This window comes from Candoia aspera, chromosome 8 (assembly GCF_035149785.1).
Source record: "Candoia aspera isolate rCanAsp1 chromosome 8, rCanAsp1.hap2, whole genome shotgun sequence".
In the NCBI taxonomy this organism is placed as follows: domain Eukaryota; kingdom Metazoa; phylum Chordata; class Lepidosauria; order Squamata; family Boidae; genus Candoia; species Candoia aspera.
Genome location: NC_086160.1, coordinates 77,867,706 through 77,886,748, shown reverse-complemented (window position 1 = coordinate 77,886,748; position 19,043 = coordinate 77,867,706).

Sequence of the window (19,043 nt, the reverse complement as noted above, 5' to 3'; positions counted from 1 at the left end):
GGACGCTCTTGCCTTCCAGCTGCCAAGGGGCGGTGGGTTTGGGGCGGGTGGCTCAGCGGGAAGGGGGTGCCGGCTGCTGCAAGGCAAGGCCTCCCGGTGAGCCGCCTGCCCTCAAATGGAAGATTTAATTCAGAGTGGCGGCCCGAGAGAACCTGGAAGGGAAATCATGGAAAGTCAATCGGGGAAGCCGCGTGGGCCTCATCCCTGGAGGTTTTCAGAGAAAGTTGGGCACACTTTGTCCCGCGTGGTCTGGGGATCCCTGCGCTGGTCAGGGGCTGGACTAGAAGACCTCAGAGGTCGCCTCCGTCCCTACCTGTCTAAGGTTCTATAATATTATGAATATAGACGTGCATACATAATACGAGATCTTTCCAGGGTGTCAGTCTTTTTCACGTGAAACCTTTTTCCTGCAAATGCTGTTCTGTTCGCGTCCACTGGCACCCAGGTCGATGGCACGAACCGCCGCACCTCTTCTTTGCTCCCGCGGCCCACTGGGCGACCCTTTTTCTTCAAAACTGGCAATTTCCGTTTGCATTCTGTGGGGAGGATCGAGCCGTTCGGTGCGCAGGAGTGGCTTATGGGCTCCCGACTACGGGCGGTAGTCCGAAAAAAGGCAGTCCGTCTGCACGGCTCCGGCGATCAACCTGCCCTTCCGCCCTGAGAGGCGCGGAAGAGCCCCCGTGGCGGCTCCTTTCGTCGCCGGCGCCAGAGCGCCTCGTCGGCCTTCAAAGGGGCTCCCGCCATTTCCAGAAGGGCAGCAAAAAGAAGGCGCCCTCTTGCTCCCGAGCGGGTCCCAAAGCAAAGGAAACCCTTGGGGGGCTCGACGAACAGGAAGCTTCATCCTAAGGCGGCCTAGCGAGATTAAAGGACCACGATCGGCGAGAAGGTCCTGGCGGGGCCGGCTCCTCCGTTTCCTTCCCCGCAGCTTTCGCGGTCCCTTTACCTTTACCCTAACCTTAACCCGGGAAGAGGCCGGGAAGCGCCTCGGTTGAGCCGGGAGATGAATCGAGCCTTTGGGGCCGGGACTCGCCTGAGCGGCTTTGCTCCTTCGCCGGCTCTCTGGCGCCTTCCCGCCGGCCCCGTCCCCGCGCAACTCGCCGCGCTAAAGGCCGCGTGGCGGCGGGCCGTCTGCTCTCGAGCACCGCGGCCTCCTTCTCCGGGCTCCCCGCCCCTTCGGCGGCCCGAGATGGCAGGGCGATGTGGCCGGAGCAAGGCGGGTGGGGGAGAGCGGCGCTGCCCGGCGTCGGAGTCCCCCAGGGCCCGTCCCGGGTGGCCAGCGGGCTCTGGTCTCGTGCTTCAGCTCGAAGGCGGCAGGGCGCTCCATTGCCCGGGGGCCGCAAGGCTTGGGGGCTCAAATTTAAAAATGGCGCCGGGGGCGGAGGCCCTTTTTCGGGAAGCCCTGGGGGAGCCACCGCGCGGGGCCTGGCCTGGCCGTTTTCGGCCATGGCGGGTCAGGACTTGGCACCGGGCAGCGAGGGTGGCGGGCGCTTCCCGCCCGCTCTTCCCGCCTGAGCTTCCCGCCTGCCCTCCCGGGAGAAAGAGGCAGGGGCATCGTCGTGGCAGGGCCGTGCCGGGTCCAAAACGCCCGTGAACGATCCGGGGGAGGCGCCGCGCCTTGAAGATGTTCAGTTGGTCGCATTTACTTCCTTTGTCTCTACCTTTCCGTTCGGCCGAGCCTGCCAGGCAGCTACGAAGGTTTAAACCAACCAAGAATAGAAACATTGAAAAAGTCGAGCTAAAACGAGTGATGAAATCAGGGCTATAGCAGCCCAGGCAGTGCAATCCTGGCCAAATCTCTTCCCATTTCCAGAACGCTGAAAGAAAAGGGGCCTCCTGGGAAGGCGGACGGTGCGCCCGGAAGGCAGCTCTGGGTGTCGTCGTCCCCCCCCCCCCGCATGGCATCTCCTACGAAGCCAGCCGGCGGAACCTTCGGGGGTCATTGGCATTCGCAGCAACTTCAGGTTCTACTCGGGGGGGGGGCTATATGGGGTGCATCGCAGGGGTCAAGACAGGGCGCATCCAGCCCGCAAATCCAAGTGGCTCGGGAAGGGCTGCGGGTGGCGCCCTGGACGCAGGGGTGTCAGAGTAGCCCATGCTGAGGACCGCTGCGGATCGAGTACTAAGACGCTTGCCCCTTGGGAGAGTGCAACCCCCCGCCCCAAAAAACAGGCTGACCCTTAAGGGCCGCGCCTGGTTTCCTACTTACCAACAGCGCCGCGTTCTCCTCCAGCTTTAGTTCCCCCGCGTTTCCCCGCTTTTCGCCCAGCAGAGCGGGGCAGAATTCAGGGTTGGGCGAGGTCCCCCTTGGCATGTGGGCCGGAGGAGCAGCCTAGAGGGTGACGCAGCCAAGGGCGAAGACGTACTGCTACTTTTTTAAAGAGCGGGAGGGCAAACACCTCCCTCCCATCACGGAGCACCGATTACCTCCCGGCTGACTGGAACTCCTGTCCTGGCCAGTTAATAAGCCAGGAGGAGCAAGGGCGGAATAAGCACGATCTCTCCACGTACCTCGTCCACCTCTCTAAGAAGCTGAAAATAATCCAGAAGAACAAGGCAAGGAGTGGCCAAAAATACATCCCTGGGACCTGTCCCGATTCTGAAGCCTGAGTTTAGGGGATCTGCCTGAATTTGTCCACAAAGAGCAATGCAGGTTCCTGACGTTTGTGGCAAGCTCCCTCTCCTCTCTGGCACAGAGGGGAAGACCAGCCCCAGCAGGTGTCTACGGGGAGCCAGCAGAGGCAGGCGAAGGGCTCTTGGCTGCCCGGGGCAGGAGTTCGGGGTGCGTGTGCGTGTGTCATGCTACACACGGCCCGATCATCCCACTCCTCCTCACTCTCTGAGCCCTGGCAGGAGCGGGAGGGCGCCCGTAGCAGCAACGGGGTCCTTGCATTCCCCCGATCAGCAAAGACTTCCACAGCATGACTGGCAGACAGGGCGGGACATCCCCCCCCGGGGGGGCATTCAGAAGACCGTCTGGATCCCCCCAGGACCCTAGGCTGGATCTCCACTCCTGCAGAGGTCTGATACCAGCTGCACATGTCGGTGGACCAGAGAGTGATCTGTCCATGCCAATGCGATCACATGGGCTCTTCCGGATCTTTCAGATCACCAGCTCCAGCTGAATCAGAAGGCAAATGCTGTGTGGCTGGCTGTATGCATGGCCATGGCAGGCCCGCGGTCATCGCCCTGGCGGAGCAACTCTCGGTATGGAGGCTGAAGGCTGAAGATGCAGAGGAGACAGACCCTGGAGGAGTGCAGTCCCATGGCCAAGATCACCCTTTTTGGCCAAGAAGAGAAATGGCTGGCAATGGGTTGTGTGGGGGCACTAACAATATCCTGCTCTCCCCAGCTGCCTAAAGGGCTCAACACCCCCTCAAAGTCGTCTGACTGCCCAGTGGGACTGATCTGGGAGATGGAATCCCCACAGGCTGTGGGCACGCCACCTCTGCCTGCAGACCTTGCTGCTGTGCCCCAGAGCAGCCTGGCAGACAAAGTTGGCAGAGGGTAATTGCCCTCTTCTGCTGCCCAGGTTGCTGCGATAGATGCCAGGCCAGCACTTTCATCAACAAGTGCTCTAACCATGAAGAGCAGGATTTTGAGTCTGGAGCATCTACCTTCACTTTTTGTTAGTTTGCAGCATGACGACTTTCTGAAGTTCTCCTCGCATGAGTGGCGGCGATGCAGTCCGATTTGCTGGCGGAGGTGGGGGCGGGGGTCGTCATGGGAAAAGTCAAATCCCCGGCTCTTCCTGGTTCTGATCCAAATGAAGCGTTTTGTGGACATTCAAAACTGTCTTTTCAGATGAGGTGAAATTCCCCAGGGATTCAGGCTCACTGTCCCACACACTGCTTTTCCTGTCAATTTTGGCTGAGAAAAAGGTCCTTCTGAACCACCCCGCTTCTTGGTTATTTGGCCCAGAAGCCCCGAACGTTCATCTTCTTTTGATTGCAGCAGTTTCTCTCTCTTCAAGAATGAAACGCTCTCTTCGCAGGTAATGCTGCGTCCTTGTGATTTCAGCCTTGGGACTGGACCCAAAATAATTGACACACACGTTTGCCTTTAGCCGGTGGTGTTGAAAGTGCACCCTGCCTCGGCAGGGAAGCGAGAGGGGAAGGAAGGGGGTTTGCCTCGGCGTCCTTTACTGCGGAGGCCTGTGGGAGCAGCCAGACTCCCCCCGTCACCCGCGTGTGAACGTGGCAGAGAATTCTTAAGCCAGACTCCCTCCCCCACGAGAGAATGGCATCCTTTATTGGGCCAGAGATGGTTTCAGAGGGCCACAAGGTCCAGCATCTGCCCCACTGCCAATTCCTGAAGATGACTAACAAAAGGTTTGAAATCTGGCAGCATTTCAAGGAGCTGCCTGGACCAAGAAAGAAGCCTGTGTTGCCCTGGGCTGCAGAATTTTCACGATCAATGCACCTACTTCTGAGATTGCACCAATCAAGAACATCAGCAGATCAGTACATAAATCCACCTAATTTAAAACTGAAGGTCCCTCTCCAATATTACATAAAACTGTTCTATCAAGCACAATAGCCACTTCTGAAAGTCTTTTAAAAAAGCTCGGGATTTTAACTCTGTGAATCAGCCTGGAAGGGCTGAAGGTATAAAATTCCCTTTAAATGCATGTTAAGAAGTCATCAGAAACTATATAAATGTAATTTATAGAAGATACTAAGCCCCTTCAATGCATCCTACTAAACAAATTAATTTTGGTCAGCAGCTGACAGATTCACTCTACCAAAACACTGGAAAATTGTACAGTAAAGTCCAAAGTCTTTCTTTGAATCAATGGCATTTGGAAGCGTGGAAACAGCACTGCATGAATAATGCAACAGCAAAGAGGCTTAATCAGAACTGTTTTATTGTGAAGTAATTTCTGGCAGATTACCTCCATCTTTTTTTTATGGAAGTAATTGAATATAAGTGTTTAAAATTTCACTTTGAGTTTAGAAATGTACTATATACTCATAAACTGTACAGTAAAAAAACTTTGAAAAGTTTCTCTTTTCATTTTTTTATGTTTTGCTTTTATGAACTTTTCCTTTTCCTTTAAACATTATTTTATCATTGTATGATCCATCCACCCATCCTATTAATTATTTGGGTCCACACGACACGGTAAAGCCTAAACCAGACGAACAAAACAGAATTCCGTGTCTACCTAGCATCTCTCCCCAGCCAACATCTGGCTTCACGGTGCCCACACAGCCCAAACGGCCCGCCCTGGCCTCACCCAGGCTGCCCTGGGGGGCATAAGACTCAGCGGCTCCCCGGCGTGCCAGAGCCGAGTTCAACTGAAAGAGGCTTCACTTTGCCCGGTGACGCAGCCCAAAGGGAGTCGGTGGAACCTTCCATCGCCCCCCACCCGCCTGGGGGGGGCCTCTTTTTATCCAATTTGTACCCCCACTTTTTTAATCAACTGAGTGCTCAAGGAAACTAATAATATTTTTTAAAAACCGATTAAACATGATACTAAAATAAATGAGCAGCTCAAGGACTAGCCAAGGAAATGTATCTTCCCTCCTCTGGTAATGGATGGAGAGCAGAGACCAACTGCAGAGGGCACCCAGAGCCTTGGTGCAATGCAAGAGAAGCCCTCCCTTACCTGTCCCAGGCTGGGCTTCCACCTGGGTGGGGCTCTTAGGGTTGCCCAGAAACCACAGGTAGCTTATGCAGCTGCCGGAGCCCCTGACCACACAGCCCTGACTGACCAGTCTCTTTGGGAGGGGACACTCCATTCAGAGGAGTGTTGCTCAACCTCGACAACTTTAAGCTGTGTGGACTTCAAGTCCCAGCTGGGGAATTCTGGGAGTTGAAGTCCACACATCTCAAAGTTGCCACGGTTGAGAAATGCTGGTTTAGGGTTATTACATCATTCTTCATGTTTCTGAAGGTGAGTATGAATGCTTTGGCCTCCCAAACAGCCTGTCCAAGACACAGAAAGAACAAGAAGGTAGGCAAAAGAGGCCAAAACATGCTCAGAAGCTATTCATGAATTGGCTGCTGGGCAAAAAAAGTGAAAAATCAGGGAAGGGGGAAGTGCAGCAGTGCCATGGAGTTATCTACTACATGGATGGGAGACCATGAAGAAATCCCAGGCTGTAGACTAGCAGGAAGCAGGGGTGTTTACAGGGTATGGTCACAAAAATCAGAATGGTGGCTGCAGATCAAAGCCATGCCCAATTTGATGTGTGTTGCTAGGGGGCAGCACCTGGCCTTGGCCAGGCTCTGCCAGGAAGGCACCCTGCTAAAACGGAGGGATAAAAAATGGGCCCAGCTTTGATTGCTCCACCACAGCCACCATCCTGACTTTTTTTACCACACTCTGCAGACACCCCTGATAGGAAGTCAAAAAAGCATCCAGTGAACCAGCAGTGGTTGTTCACTTCCACACTGTTGCCAGGAGAATGACATCACTGTGCTCATGACATCACCAAGAATTCAGCGGTGGTCAAGGGCTAGGCTGGTGGGCCCAGAAGAATTTGCCTTGTCTGGCAAGGGGTACTAATGACCCATCGCTTCTGATTTTCGACGAGGGTTGAAACCGAAGGGGTGGGGCACACGGGGAGATGATGTCCAAACAACTTTCAGGCTGTGTGTGTGTGTGTGTGTGTGTGAGGGAGAGAGAGAGAGTCTCTGTGTGCGCAGCATGGGTTGGCCGGTGAATTTCTGGGTCCCCCGGTGGCTCCCTACTGCTTCCTCTTCTCAGAGAGGAAGGGGCCTATAAATTCAAGGACATATGCCACAGTTAATTTTCTCTCTTCCAATTTACATTGAATTTACCATTCCAGCAATCACATAGATGGCAGTCTCCCAGCCCTGATTAGGCTAAACAGATTTTTGCTCCTTATATTTAGACACTCCATATTGCTTTCAGGAAATGTGTGCATTTGAAAGGCAGAGACTCACGAGGGCCATATCCTGCCATGAGGCTCTGCAGGTAGGCAGCATGCTCCCTCCAGAAAGACCCACAGCCCAGCCGGGGCAGACCCTTCTGGTGCCGAGCCGCGACTGGCTGACTGGTCTTTCCCTTGCTGCCCCCCACCCCTCGACCAGCATGAAATCTGCCCTCCCGCCGATCCGTCCCTGCCCAGCCGCGCTCCGGACTCCCTCCAAGGAGCGGGTGGCAGCACCTGGCAGGCCCTCGAGGCTGCCTGGGACGGGGGCGTCCGCACGAGGGGTACCCCCCCGCCCTGAAGACTATCCCGCCCCACGCCTGGGCCGAATCACACACCGGCAGGCGCACTCTAGCTCCCCGGCGGGGCAGCCCAACGCTTCCTGGTGAGCCGAGGGCCAGGACGCCTCTCGCTCTTTAGCCCACCGGATTAAGGGCGCGGTGCGGATCCAGCCGGCGGTGAGCGGGAGGTGTGTAGCAGGAGGGCCGCGTCGGTGGATCTGGGCCAAAGTCAGAGCTTCCCCTTTCCCACCAGAGCGCGTTGTTCAGAGGCAGGCGCAGGGGTGTCTGTATTCATTTTAGTATCATGTTTAATCAGTTTTCAAAAAATATTATTAGGTCTGCCTCTGAAGGAAAGGAAGGTGCTACTCCGAGAAGGGGCGTCCAGGCTCCTTCCGAGGGAGGGAGAGGAGAACGGCGAGGGAGCGGGCAACAGGCAGGCGGATGGACAGGCGGCGTCCTTGGCCTCATCCCCGGCTGGAAAAGCGGGGGATTTAGTACTGCCCGGCGTTTGGTGTTGGGAGCGGGGATGGGAACGGGGCAGGCAGCTGAGGACGAGAGGGGCTGTCGTGGGGGTCGGTCTCCCCGTGCTCTGAAAGTTGCGCTGCCCGAGAGGGGCGCGGAGGACGGTCGGGGAGAGGCGCCGGGCGGCGGCGGCTGACGCGGATACTGCGGCGCGGCTTGCTGGGCGCTGGGGCTTGTGCCGGGCCCCGCGGAGCGGGCGGGCAGAGTGCCGGGCCGGGGAAAGGCGGTTGCTCCGTCGCTGCGGGAGAAGAGGCAGTGCGCGCGCGCTTAGGGGCGGGCGCGAGCAGGCCCTCCGTTCGGGTTGCTGGTCCCGGTCTCTCCTCTTCACCGACGGGGCCGGCCGTGGGAGGCGCTTTCCTCCCAACGACGCACGTTGGACAGCTCTTTCTCCGCCTCGCTGCGACCGTTCCTCCGCAGCGCCTGCATTCGGGCTCCGCCGAGCGCAGAGAGCAGACTTTGCCCCGGCCCGCGCGCGGGGCTCGGTGGGGCCAGATTAGGGAGAGGGGGCGAAGGGCCGGGGGGCGGCGGCGGCGGTCCAGCAGCGCGGTGGCTCTGCGGCCGAGGGGGCCGGCGCCCGCTTTGCCGGCTTTCGGGGCGGGGGGGGAGGGGGAGCGGAGCTGCGCTGTCCCTGAGCCCGAACTGGGTGGGAGGATCCCCCTTTCAGTCCCACGGACACCCCCCCCCCGCCCACTCCCTCATCTAGGTCTCTGGCTCTTTTTTCCCCAAACTCATAATTAATCGCTCAAGGCAAAAGTAATGAATGTTAATTGGCCATCTGTACAAAGGCTAATTAAAATCTACCATGCTGGGGATTCGAACGTCCCGCGAGCGGGCGGCTGAATGGAGCCGAGCCCAACCGAGCGAGGGGGAGCGGCGGGCGTAGAAACCAGCTGAAAGGCTGCCGGAATAGCGCCCGCGGAGGGGCGGGGGGCGCGGGCCGGGATCCGGCTGGCGCCTGGCTTTGCTTCTTTCTTCCTTGGGGCCGGGAAGCACTAAACCGGGTGGGGGCAAAGAAGGCCGGAACGGGAGGAAGGGAAGGTCCGACTAAACGGCGCAGCCTTGAGTCCCCGCTGACCCCCGGCCCGACTGCCCTGCTGGCCCTTGGCCGCTTCTCCTCGCGGGCCGACAGGCGAGGGGAAGGTCTCTTTAGGGAGGACGGAAGTGGAGATGAGGAGGGGAGCTCTGGACCCGGCGATCGCATTGGCCCTTTTTGCTGCAGCTTTGCAGTGCACAGGAAGAGGGACCCTAGAGGATTACTTGCAGAACACGTGGCAGGGGCCGGCCGCTTGTCTCTCTCCTCCCTCCTTTTTCTAGTTCTTCACGCTTGCCGCGTTCCTGTTGCAAAAGGATGTGACTGCCATAAATAGGCAAATAAAAATGCTCCAAAACGTTCAACAAACAACTGCACTGCAGGACAGGAAAGAGAGGAATGAGCAACTGAAACTGACAAGGCTTCCCGTCGTATTTGCGGGGCGGGGCGACTCCACGGAACGGCTTTCCCCAACCTGACGCTTTCGGAGGGGGTGACGCTCACTTCCCCTAAGATTGACCCGAAAGATTACATTTGGTTTCCGGATTTTATATCGAATGGAAGCCAGAGAAGCGTCATTTTCGACCCCCGGATGGAATGGAAATGGTTCATCAACCGAATCCTTCCTGAAACTGGATCCCGGATCGACCCCTCGCAGTCGAGTTGCAACCCAGAAGCTCACCCCCGCCCCCTCCCTCCCAGGTGCGCGTCCGGCACTGCAGAAGCGGACCTCCGGCCTCTGGCGAGCTGTGCTGAGACGCACTTGCAGGACGGACCCCGCCCCGCCAAGCCACACGGGAGGGCGAAAGTCGCTTCCACCGGCTCCGTTGCCCGCGCCTCTCGCCGCCTCCAATGCCTTTCGCCCGGGCTGGTGGACAGATGCCCATGATGAGCGCCTCTCCCGGGAAGGGGTCGCGCGGTTTGGGGGCCTCCCTGAACAATGGCGGCTTCGTGGCTCTGCCGGAGTCGAGGCGGGCGGACCCTCGTTCTCCTCTCCGGCGAGAGGCCGCGGAGCGACGCGCCACTACCAGAATTGCAAAAGCTTCTGCGCCCGACCCCCGCCCCGCGCTGAGGCTGGGCGCAAGCGGAGCGAAAACTTCCGAGCCAAACCAGCGCGCAGCCACCAGGGGGAGGCCAGGACAGCTCGGCCCCCACCCGGGTTCCCGGGCAATGAGCCCTGGGCGGCAGGGCGCGGGGCGGCGTTGGAGCTTGGCGGAGCCCGCTGCGTCTTCGGTGGGCTCCCGAGGCGGCGACGCGGCCCAAGGATTAAGCTCAGACAGTTTCCTGGGTTCGCACTGCTGCTAAGCCGAGGCGGTGGGATAGTCTGCGACTATCGTGTATCGTGCGAGCGCAGCAGCCAGTCTGGGTTCCCCTGTGGACTCGGGGGAGGGAGGCTTGCCTGTCCCCAAGAAGCCCCCAAGGGCTCGAGGTTCCGAGGGCAGGGCCCGGAGTTGTGGCTTCGATGAAGCCTGTGCCTCGCCCGGGGTATCCAGGAGACGCGTTTCCATGGGAACTAGTGGCAAGACGGGCTTCCTTTCATCCTCTGAATAGGACCAAGGTTCCCCCCGCCCCCCCGCGCCCAGATGAGAATCAGAAGGCTCGGGGTCTGGAGGGGAAAGGAAAGGAAGGGAGGACGGAGAGAGAGCCGAGATGGGAAAGTGGCCGCTGGCGGAGTGCTCCCTTGGATTCCTGCCCGCCTCTCCCCGGGAGCTCAGGGCGGTCTCCGTCGCGCTGGGTCCGCGAGGCAATCCTGTCGGGCACGAGTGGTCACCGCAGGCTTCCCGGCGGAAGGAGGCTGGAGTCGGGTCTGCTGGCATTGGCTTGGGAGACCGTGGGGGTCTCTGCAGCTCGCGGGAGAAGCGCCGGATTTGCCAGGTGCCCCGCGTCTCCCTGACCAAGGGCCGCCCTGACCAAGAAACGGGGGACAACGAGGGCTCGGGAACTGGGCCTTGAGGGGACGTGAAAGGCCGGCGGGGGAGCCCCAGAGCCGGCAGCGGGCGAGACGGGGGGGCTGGGCGGGGGCAAGCGCCGCCTTTTCCCGGGAGAGGAGAACGTGCGGAGGGCTGACAGGCAGAGTAGCTGCCCCAGTCTTCAAAGGAGCTGAGGCTTGAAAAGGGCACCACCTGGCGATGGAAGTGCCAGAGACGCAGATCCGAGGAGGACTTCGTCGCAGTCCCCCAGCTCTTCAGCCGGGCTGGCCTTTGGTGAGGTGGCGTCGCTGTTTCGGGAAAGAGGCTCGGGGTCGACAAGGGATACCGGGGAGGACGCGCCCACTCCTCCCGGGCCTCCGGTTCTCCTGCCAGGGCGGTCTAAAGAGGGTCGGGGCGGCTTCCAAGGCCGCAGGTTGAGTTAGGCCGAAAACTCCGTATTCGTTCGCTGTGAGGGCAGCAATGGGCTGAAAAGCGGGCCAAGACCAGGTAGGGCTGGAAACACAAGAGTCTGCAGGACAGATGCAGAGCGGCGCGAGGCACAAAGGAAGCTTCGGGTTCATTTCAGAACCGCTGACTGAGATATTTGAGTTTTCTTGGAAAACGGTCGGCGCTGCAAGACTCAAGATTAATACATGTTGACCTTCTCAAAAAAGACAAGGCGATTTTTTGCTTTCTCAAAAAAAGACAAGATTCAGAAATTGCATATGCCTTTTTTACAGTGATGTCACACTTCTGATCTATTTTTATTTCACAATAAATAACTTTTTTCTAAGTGCTATTACAGCGTCATTGAGCGAGAAACCGCAGAACTCGCATACCTCAAAAGCAATCTCAGAAGCTCTTAACGAAAACAATCGGGTTTTAACGCATTGCAATTATTCACTGAAAAGGTACTTGTGATCTGCCTCACGTGCGAGCTGTACCTCCCTAACCGACCGGTCTTCCCCTTCCCCCACCCCACCCCTTTAAATCCTGCCACGGTCTAGCCTCTCCACGCGTCTGATGAACTGAGCTGAGGCTCATGAAAGCTTTAATAAAATACGTTTGTTGGGAAAGGTGCTATCAGGGTCCTTCTGATTTTTTGCCTCCTTAGACTGACATGCATTTCTCTACAGAGTCCGTTATGAAACCAAACAGCCTCTCCCATCTAATGGCTGTTTCCTGTAGTATTTCGTGGCATTGATCTCTGTTAAATGTCGTTCTCTTAGTTTCAGTCAATTTCGTTAACCGGGCAAAAGGTTCTGCATTTTATTTCTGTCTTCTAGGCCAGTGTTTCTCAACCTTGGCAACTTTATGATGTGTGGACTTCAACTCCCAGAATTCCCCAGCCAAGACTGTCAAGGCTGGGAACTACTGTTCTAGGGTATCAGCTGCCCCCAACAATTCTGTGCCACCTGCAAGTCTGGACAGGATGCCCGCCACCTCCTGCTCTGAGTCATTAGCAGGAATGATGTCCTAACAGTCAGAAATCACGCTGAGACGAGGAGTAGGTCTCTAGTGTTTATTACTGCTACATAAAACAGAATCCTAACAAACTGAAGAAGCGTGGGAAAAACCCAGACAGATAAACCCCGAAAGTTAAGGCGGGTCTGATCCGTGTCTCTTTGAATGGCTGCTTAATTCCTTAGTACTACGCATGCGTTTTCCCCCCTGGATAGGGGCCCCCTCCTGCTCGCCATCAGTACTCATGACAAATGTTACAGCATGCGGGGCAGGGGTGTGTAATGGAGAAAATAAGCCCAACAAATGCCGTGGAGACTGCACCCCCCCCCACCCCCAGTTCCTCTCTTTGCCTAATCCCATCAGACCCAACTTGACACCCCTCCCCACCCCGGACAAAGCCCCCCTTTCCCTCCTCCATGAGCCCACCTGATGGAAAGAATAGAAGCCACTTCACCAGCTCACAGCACAGCCCAACGGCAGCCCTAACACAGAGGATTACGCATCGAGAAGCGGGGCAAGTAAGTAAAACACAGAGGATTACAAATCGAGAAGCGGGGCAAGTAAGTAAAACACAGAGGATTACGAATCGAGAAGCGGGGCAAGTAAGTAAAATACAGTATACGGGAGTTGCAAGGCAGTAACAAGGTGAGAAGCCCCAAGGTTCCCCCCCCCCAGGGACACCCCCCCATTATCTCTACCTTCCGCCTCCTTCCCCAGGGGGCTCCGCTGCCCCCCTGAAAGGCCCACTTGGCCTAACCATAGAGCTCGCCCCAGGTACCCTGGGCAGGACCCGCCGGCTTCCCCAGACTGGCCAGCCGGTCTAGGATCTCCCTCTCGCAGCCCTCAACTCCTGTGCAAGTCTTTGCTCTGCCCTGTCAGGGTCCCTCTTTCTTGTTCAGCAGGCACCCAACGATCAACCCTGGCAATGAACATGGTTCTTCTCCGCGGTGTTGTGCGCCTTACTTTGGCAAAAATACACGGCAGGTGTCTGCGGGGAGAGGGGTCAAAAAAGGATGGTGGCCACAACTATGCAATCAAAGCCCCACCACTTTCTAATGAGGAGCCATTAATACACTCCCTTGGAGCTGGATCTTCGAGCCAATTATGTATCTATTTTCAGTCAGCCCACAATTAAGTAAGTTGCTGGTTGAAAAGTCATGGAGCACTTTATCGACATAAAATCAGGATTATTATGTCCCCAGCAATCCCCAAATCTACTAAGGAATCTACTAAGGAAGTAGCTTGATGAGAAAATGAATTTGGATTAGTCTGGCAAGGACTCTGGGCTGATGCTGGGCAGCTGCCGCGTGTCATCAAACTGCTTGCAGACTGAACGCTCATGATCTGTCCTCTCCTTCTACCTCCTCTATGTGTCCTTTTGTGTTGTCAGACAGACTGACCCATAACCCCACAGGAGCCTGTCAGACTGGAGATCTTGGATGAAACCAAATCAATGGGATTCATTGGACATAAATGCAGAAACTTGCTTTGAGGTGCCCCTGAGGGTTAGGGACAGGGTTAGCTCAGCATAGTTCATGCAAAAAGAGCTTGACGTCCTGGCTCACTGAAAGCTAATAGGAGTTCATCACACAGAGGGGCTGCTAGAGAATCCATCACTGTGTCCAGTGAGAGCCAGTTCGGTCTAGTGGTTAGGGTGCTGGGCTAGAAACCAGGAGTCGATGAGTTCTAGTCCCGCCTCAGGCACGAAAGCCGGCTAGGTGACCTCGGGCCAGTCCATCTCTCTCAGCCCAACTCAGTGCAATGTAGACCAGCCTCCTCATGGTGCACCCCGGGCAACGTGACTTGCCATGGCTAAATAGTCTACACATCTGGCTGCTGGACCTCACAAGGATTTCCCAGCAAGAAAAAGCAGCATGAACACCAAACTGCTATGCCATACAATTAAAAAAACAACTGTGTCCAGTCAGGCTGAATCTGAAGTGCTGGGCCCAGTTCTGGGCTGTGAAAAGAGGACCGTGAAACAGGAGAACCTGGATTGTGGTTGGTCTGGAAACCAGGCCCTGTGAAAAACAGTCAGCAGAGCTGCTGGGTAGGTTCAGCCTAGAAAAGGAGGCAAAGAGGAGACCCAATACCTGGTCCATCATGCTGTATGAAGGGATGATGCTCCCAGTGGCAGGAATAGAACCCCTAAGGGGAAGAGGCAGGGAGGTGGATTTGGATTGCATGCTTGGAGAATTGAAAGAGGAAGCCTCTGCCTTGCCAGGTGAGCTTATTGGCACAAGCAGGTTTTTACTTCTGTTCTGCAGACTGCGCAGGCAATGCATGGAAGTTGTCACAAGGGACTGAGAGACACCCCCACTCCTGGGTCAGGCCTGACAATAATTGTTGCTCCCCCAACAAGTAAGCTCATTAGCCTCCTCTTGAACTGATGCTCACCTGGGCCTTCTCTGCTCCAGCTGCAAGTCTGGGCACCTCTGGATTCCAAACAGGGCCAAGCAAGGGTTGCCTGTACAGTGCCCCCCAGTGTTAACGAGTGGTAAAACCAGGGTTTCGTCAGCCTTGCTGAGCTTATTTTCACAAGCCATGCTGGGTCTCCTCCTCTGAGCAGTCATCAGGAACCAGGGTCCCTGGATGAGGGAGGGAGGGAGGGAGGGAGGGAGGGAGGCCTCCAGCAATCAACTGCTGAGTTCTGTAATTTGGGTTCTCATTAACAAGGCCTTGGGAGAGTGGAAAGTCCAAGTGAAGTTGCTTGCAATTCTGGCCCAATCATTGACCCTTTGCCATTCTGTCCCCTCAGAGGCTCCAGACCGCAGTTCTTTCTCTTGTTTACTTACTGTACTGTTGGCCATCCAGTGATGAGCCCAAGTCAGGCGGGCGGTGGGCAGCACAACGTGATGCAGCTGAACCACACTCCTTCCCAGCATGCTGTTGGCTTCAGACAAGAGCAAGAAGACCAGCCAGTTTGTGGAGGGAGCTTTTAGTGGCTCCCGGATCACAGGCATCAGCCCTGAAATGCCATCCGCTGAGGGGCAGCAGGAGAAGATGGGGCAGAGCGCCCCACTCTGCTTGCCAGCTTCCCTGGTGCTTCTGGCTGGCCTTGTGGGACACGGAGAGCCAACCAGTTCCAGTCCTTGACTTAATCCAAGACCAGGGTTCTTCTTGCCACACTGTTTCTTTTGCACCTGCCGGTCAGTCTTGACTCCTAGCAACTGCCTGGACATGTCCCTGCAGCTTTCCTGGCAAGATTGGCCCCCGAGGGAGAGGGACGGGCCCCAGGCCACCCAGCCATCTCCCGGCTAGCCTGGCCCTTCACCACCTCACAAACGGGCTCCCTCTGATCAGACCAGGGAGTCACGACTGGTCTGGCAATGTCTCCCCGGCCACCCCGACAGAATCCAGTGGCTGGCTTCATTGTCTGAAACACCGAATATGCTCTTTTCTAGTCTTTTAATAATATAGATGGTTTTTAAAATTATGGAATGCTTTTTAACGTTCTTTTTAATGGATTGCTTTTTATTGTACACCGCTCGGAGTCACGTTTGTGAGATGGGCAGCTATGCAAGTACGATGAATGGACGAATTAATGAATGGCTGTGGAGTCATAAGAAGCACAGCTTTATGAACTGCTGTGCAAGCCTGCGGCACAGACCAGCAACGACCCTTTTGTTAAACCACCCTCCTCTCACTGCATCAAGGAGCTGCAGGCACCACAGCATGAGTGCTCCACAGGCTAGGAATGGCCAGTCCCCACTGCTCCACTGCCCAGCCTCATCTCCCCATGGCTCCAGAAGGTCATCCAAGCGTGAGGAGCTCTCTGGGCATCTGGAGAACAAGAAGTGCTGCTTTTAAGGGGACTCCAAGGCTCTCCTGTGTGTGTTCTTGGTCCCACGGGTGAGCCTGGCTTCTTCTCTAGGCATTAGCACTAAAAAAACCGTGTTCATTCAGTGGAACTGAACTCAAACTGAGTGTCCCACGTGGATTTCTTTCAACACCTCCCTCCGATCCAGGCGGAGAAGCTCCCCAGTCACTCTGCCAGTTGGCAGCCCTACAAGAGGGGGGGCGGGCTGCCTTCAGGCCCCTTGGCTGGCTCAATCCTATGGAGCCTCCTCGGCTGGCCACTGTGGAGGGCCCTTTGCTCCTCAGGCTTGTCTGGAGCTCTGACCTTCTGCTGGGAGCCCGACTGGATTTGGCAGCCTAGAACAAAACAGCCCTTGAGCCCGGTAGCCAGAATGCTCCTCAAACACCATTCAGCTTCTCACTCTTGTGGAGAGCAGCCCAGGCAGGTGGATGTTATTGCCCACCACCCAACTCCTTTGCGAGCTGGATCCATAATTTTATTCCCATTATACAGAGGCGAGAACTGAAAAATATCTGCCTGGTGCTCTGAGGGGCTTTGACCTTGTTCCTCTGGGTCCCCAAAACAAGACCCCAAAGGGATCTAGATACCCACGCGGGGTGTGTGTGCAGAGCTCCAGCTACGCCCTCTCATTGGGGTGCTGGCTGAGCTGCTGGATGGTGCAGCTGAGCTGAGTCTGGGGGCTGGCAGGATGCCTCTCCCCATGCGGCCCCACCAGATATTTGCTGTTGCGCAGTGTTCAGCAGGCTCAGGAGTTTCCCACCAAAAGGTAGGGAAGGACCATTTTCATGAGCATGGAGGTAGCTGGGTGCTGGTAGCCGTGCAACTGCCTGTTTTCTGCTGCTCTCGTCACCCTCCTGATGCCAGGCTCTGAAGGAGCTGCTGAAATGAGACTCTGGTTGTCCGTTCCCAGATGATGGGAGACCCCCTGCCCATGGAGAGCAGAAGTGGAATGGGAGACTTAAGAGGAATGTACTTTTCCCCATTCCACAGGAATTGGGCACAAGGAGAAGAACTAGGGAGCGTGGCGTTGCAACGGCTTAATTAATAACAGAACATTTTTATGGGAGCCTCTGTTAACCCCAACTGAGCTGCCTAAATCATCACTCATTAAAAGGTACTTGGTGCTCGGGGAACAGGACAGCTGCAGAGGCACCCAATTGCTCCCTGGAGCTGAAGCTGGTTAATCAGTTGCCTCTCCCAGCGTTCCTGGCCAGTGCCCTTGATAGCTGAGCCACCCTGAGCTGCGGGGGGGTGGGGGGTGGGGTAAGGCTGTCCCTCCCATCGCCTCTTCTGTCCTTTCCCTTCCAACGGCCTGCAGTGACTCAGCTGTGGCCAGACTTTCTGGGGATCAGGGGGAATCTCAGAAGTACTTTGGGGGCTCAAGTCGGGTGCCAGGGCCAGGTGGAAACACCCTGTATATACCCACCTGCAAGAGAAAAGCGAGAAGTGTCTTGACAGAGTAGAAAACAAGGGTGTGTGTGTGTGTGAGAGAGAGTAACGTTGGTAAAGGGGGCGTGGAGGGGAAGTGAAGGAGCGTGTCTGCCAGAGGGTGGGTGGGAATAAAAGCAGAGAACGGTCCCTCACCCTCCCAAACCAAGGGCAGTGGAGCCAAAGCAGTTCCAGGAACCGCTGCAAAGGAAGGATGGCCCTCGACTTCTGGGTGCCCATTTCCTCTATTTGTAAGGGAATGCTTAAAAACAATGAAAACAGGGACTCCAGGATCTTCAGGGAGCACCCGGGATCCAGGGAGGTTTTGCAAAGCCATGTCACGGTACCAGCCCAGCAGGGCAGAGAAAAAGGCTCTGTGCTGTGCACAGCGTGGCCCCTCCGCAAGTCCTTTAGGAGTCAGGCCTCCTTAGAAATCCAAGAAATGAACAAAACCTGGCTGGGGAATTCTGGGAGTTGACGCCCACACTTCTTCCAGCTGCCAAGGTTGAGACGTACCAGACTAAACTGACAGAAGAAATATGAAGGTTACAGTTCAAGGACCTGGTCAGTAGCTGATGCTGGGAAATCAAAACGCCCACCCGAGGCAGCTGCGGGAAACGCCTTCCAAGTTAGTGCCCAAAGCCTGTCTGTTGGGGTGGGGTTGAGATGATGCCTCGCAAGGAGGAGGCTTTGGGTCTCCTGTAAGCATGAAAGCTGGCAACAACAACAACAACAACAACAACAAGCCAGCAGTAATAATCATAACAACAGCAATAATAAGCCGGCTGTAGTAGTAGTAATAATAATAATAATAATAATAATAATAATAATAATAATAATAATAATAATAATTCAGTCACTAGGATCTGAGCTCAACTTGAGGAAGACTGTCTTTAACTGAATACAAGCGACATAATTTCTCAGGCAATGAGAAAAAACCGTATGTATTTAAAACAGCCTCTTAAAAAGAAGTTTATCACCTGCCCAGTTTCACCCAAAAGTGCTGGCAGAGACCCTGGCCTCCCCCAGTCCCACCGAGAGCCTTGGAGCGGTTGTTCAGTGGTCTTCCAGCCCCCCCTGCTGGCCACCCTAGAGAAATGCTCCTTCAGGTGGCCAAGGCTGGGAGGAACGGGTGAGGGGTCCTGCAGCTGAAGGGCAGAAGGTCAGCTGGCCACCTCAAGCCCAGGGGAAGCTGCCCTCTGGCCGTGCACCAGGGGAGGGGCTGCTTGGGGACCCAGGGCCTCCCAAAGGGGAGAAGAGCCCAGCTTAGTCACAGGCCTTGGAGCTGCCAGAACAGCTGCTTCTGCTGCTCAGGAGGCGTTGTGGGAAGCCGCCCCCCGCCCCCCAGGTTAGAAAAGGACACGCTGCGTGGGCAGCTGGCTAGAAATGGTCAGACCATTCAAAGAACGGTGCATGGGTTCTTTCCAAGGGGCTGCAGCTACCTTGCACTTATACCTCCATGCAGCCCCAGCTGAAGTGGGGAACTGGTGCTTGACCCCAGGCCTCTGGCTTGAGAGAGGGGAGCCAATGCGCTGGGAGAAAAAGGCTCCAGAATGGCTGGGAATCACTGTGGCTGGGGGCTGTTGCTGGGGAGGGCCTGGGGTGGGGATCCAGTCCTGCCTCCTGCAGGAGCTCCCTGGGGAGAAGAGGCAAGAGGGCCCCTTGGCCAGACAGAGCGGCTCACTTGCG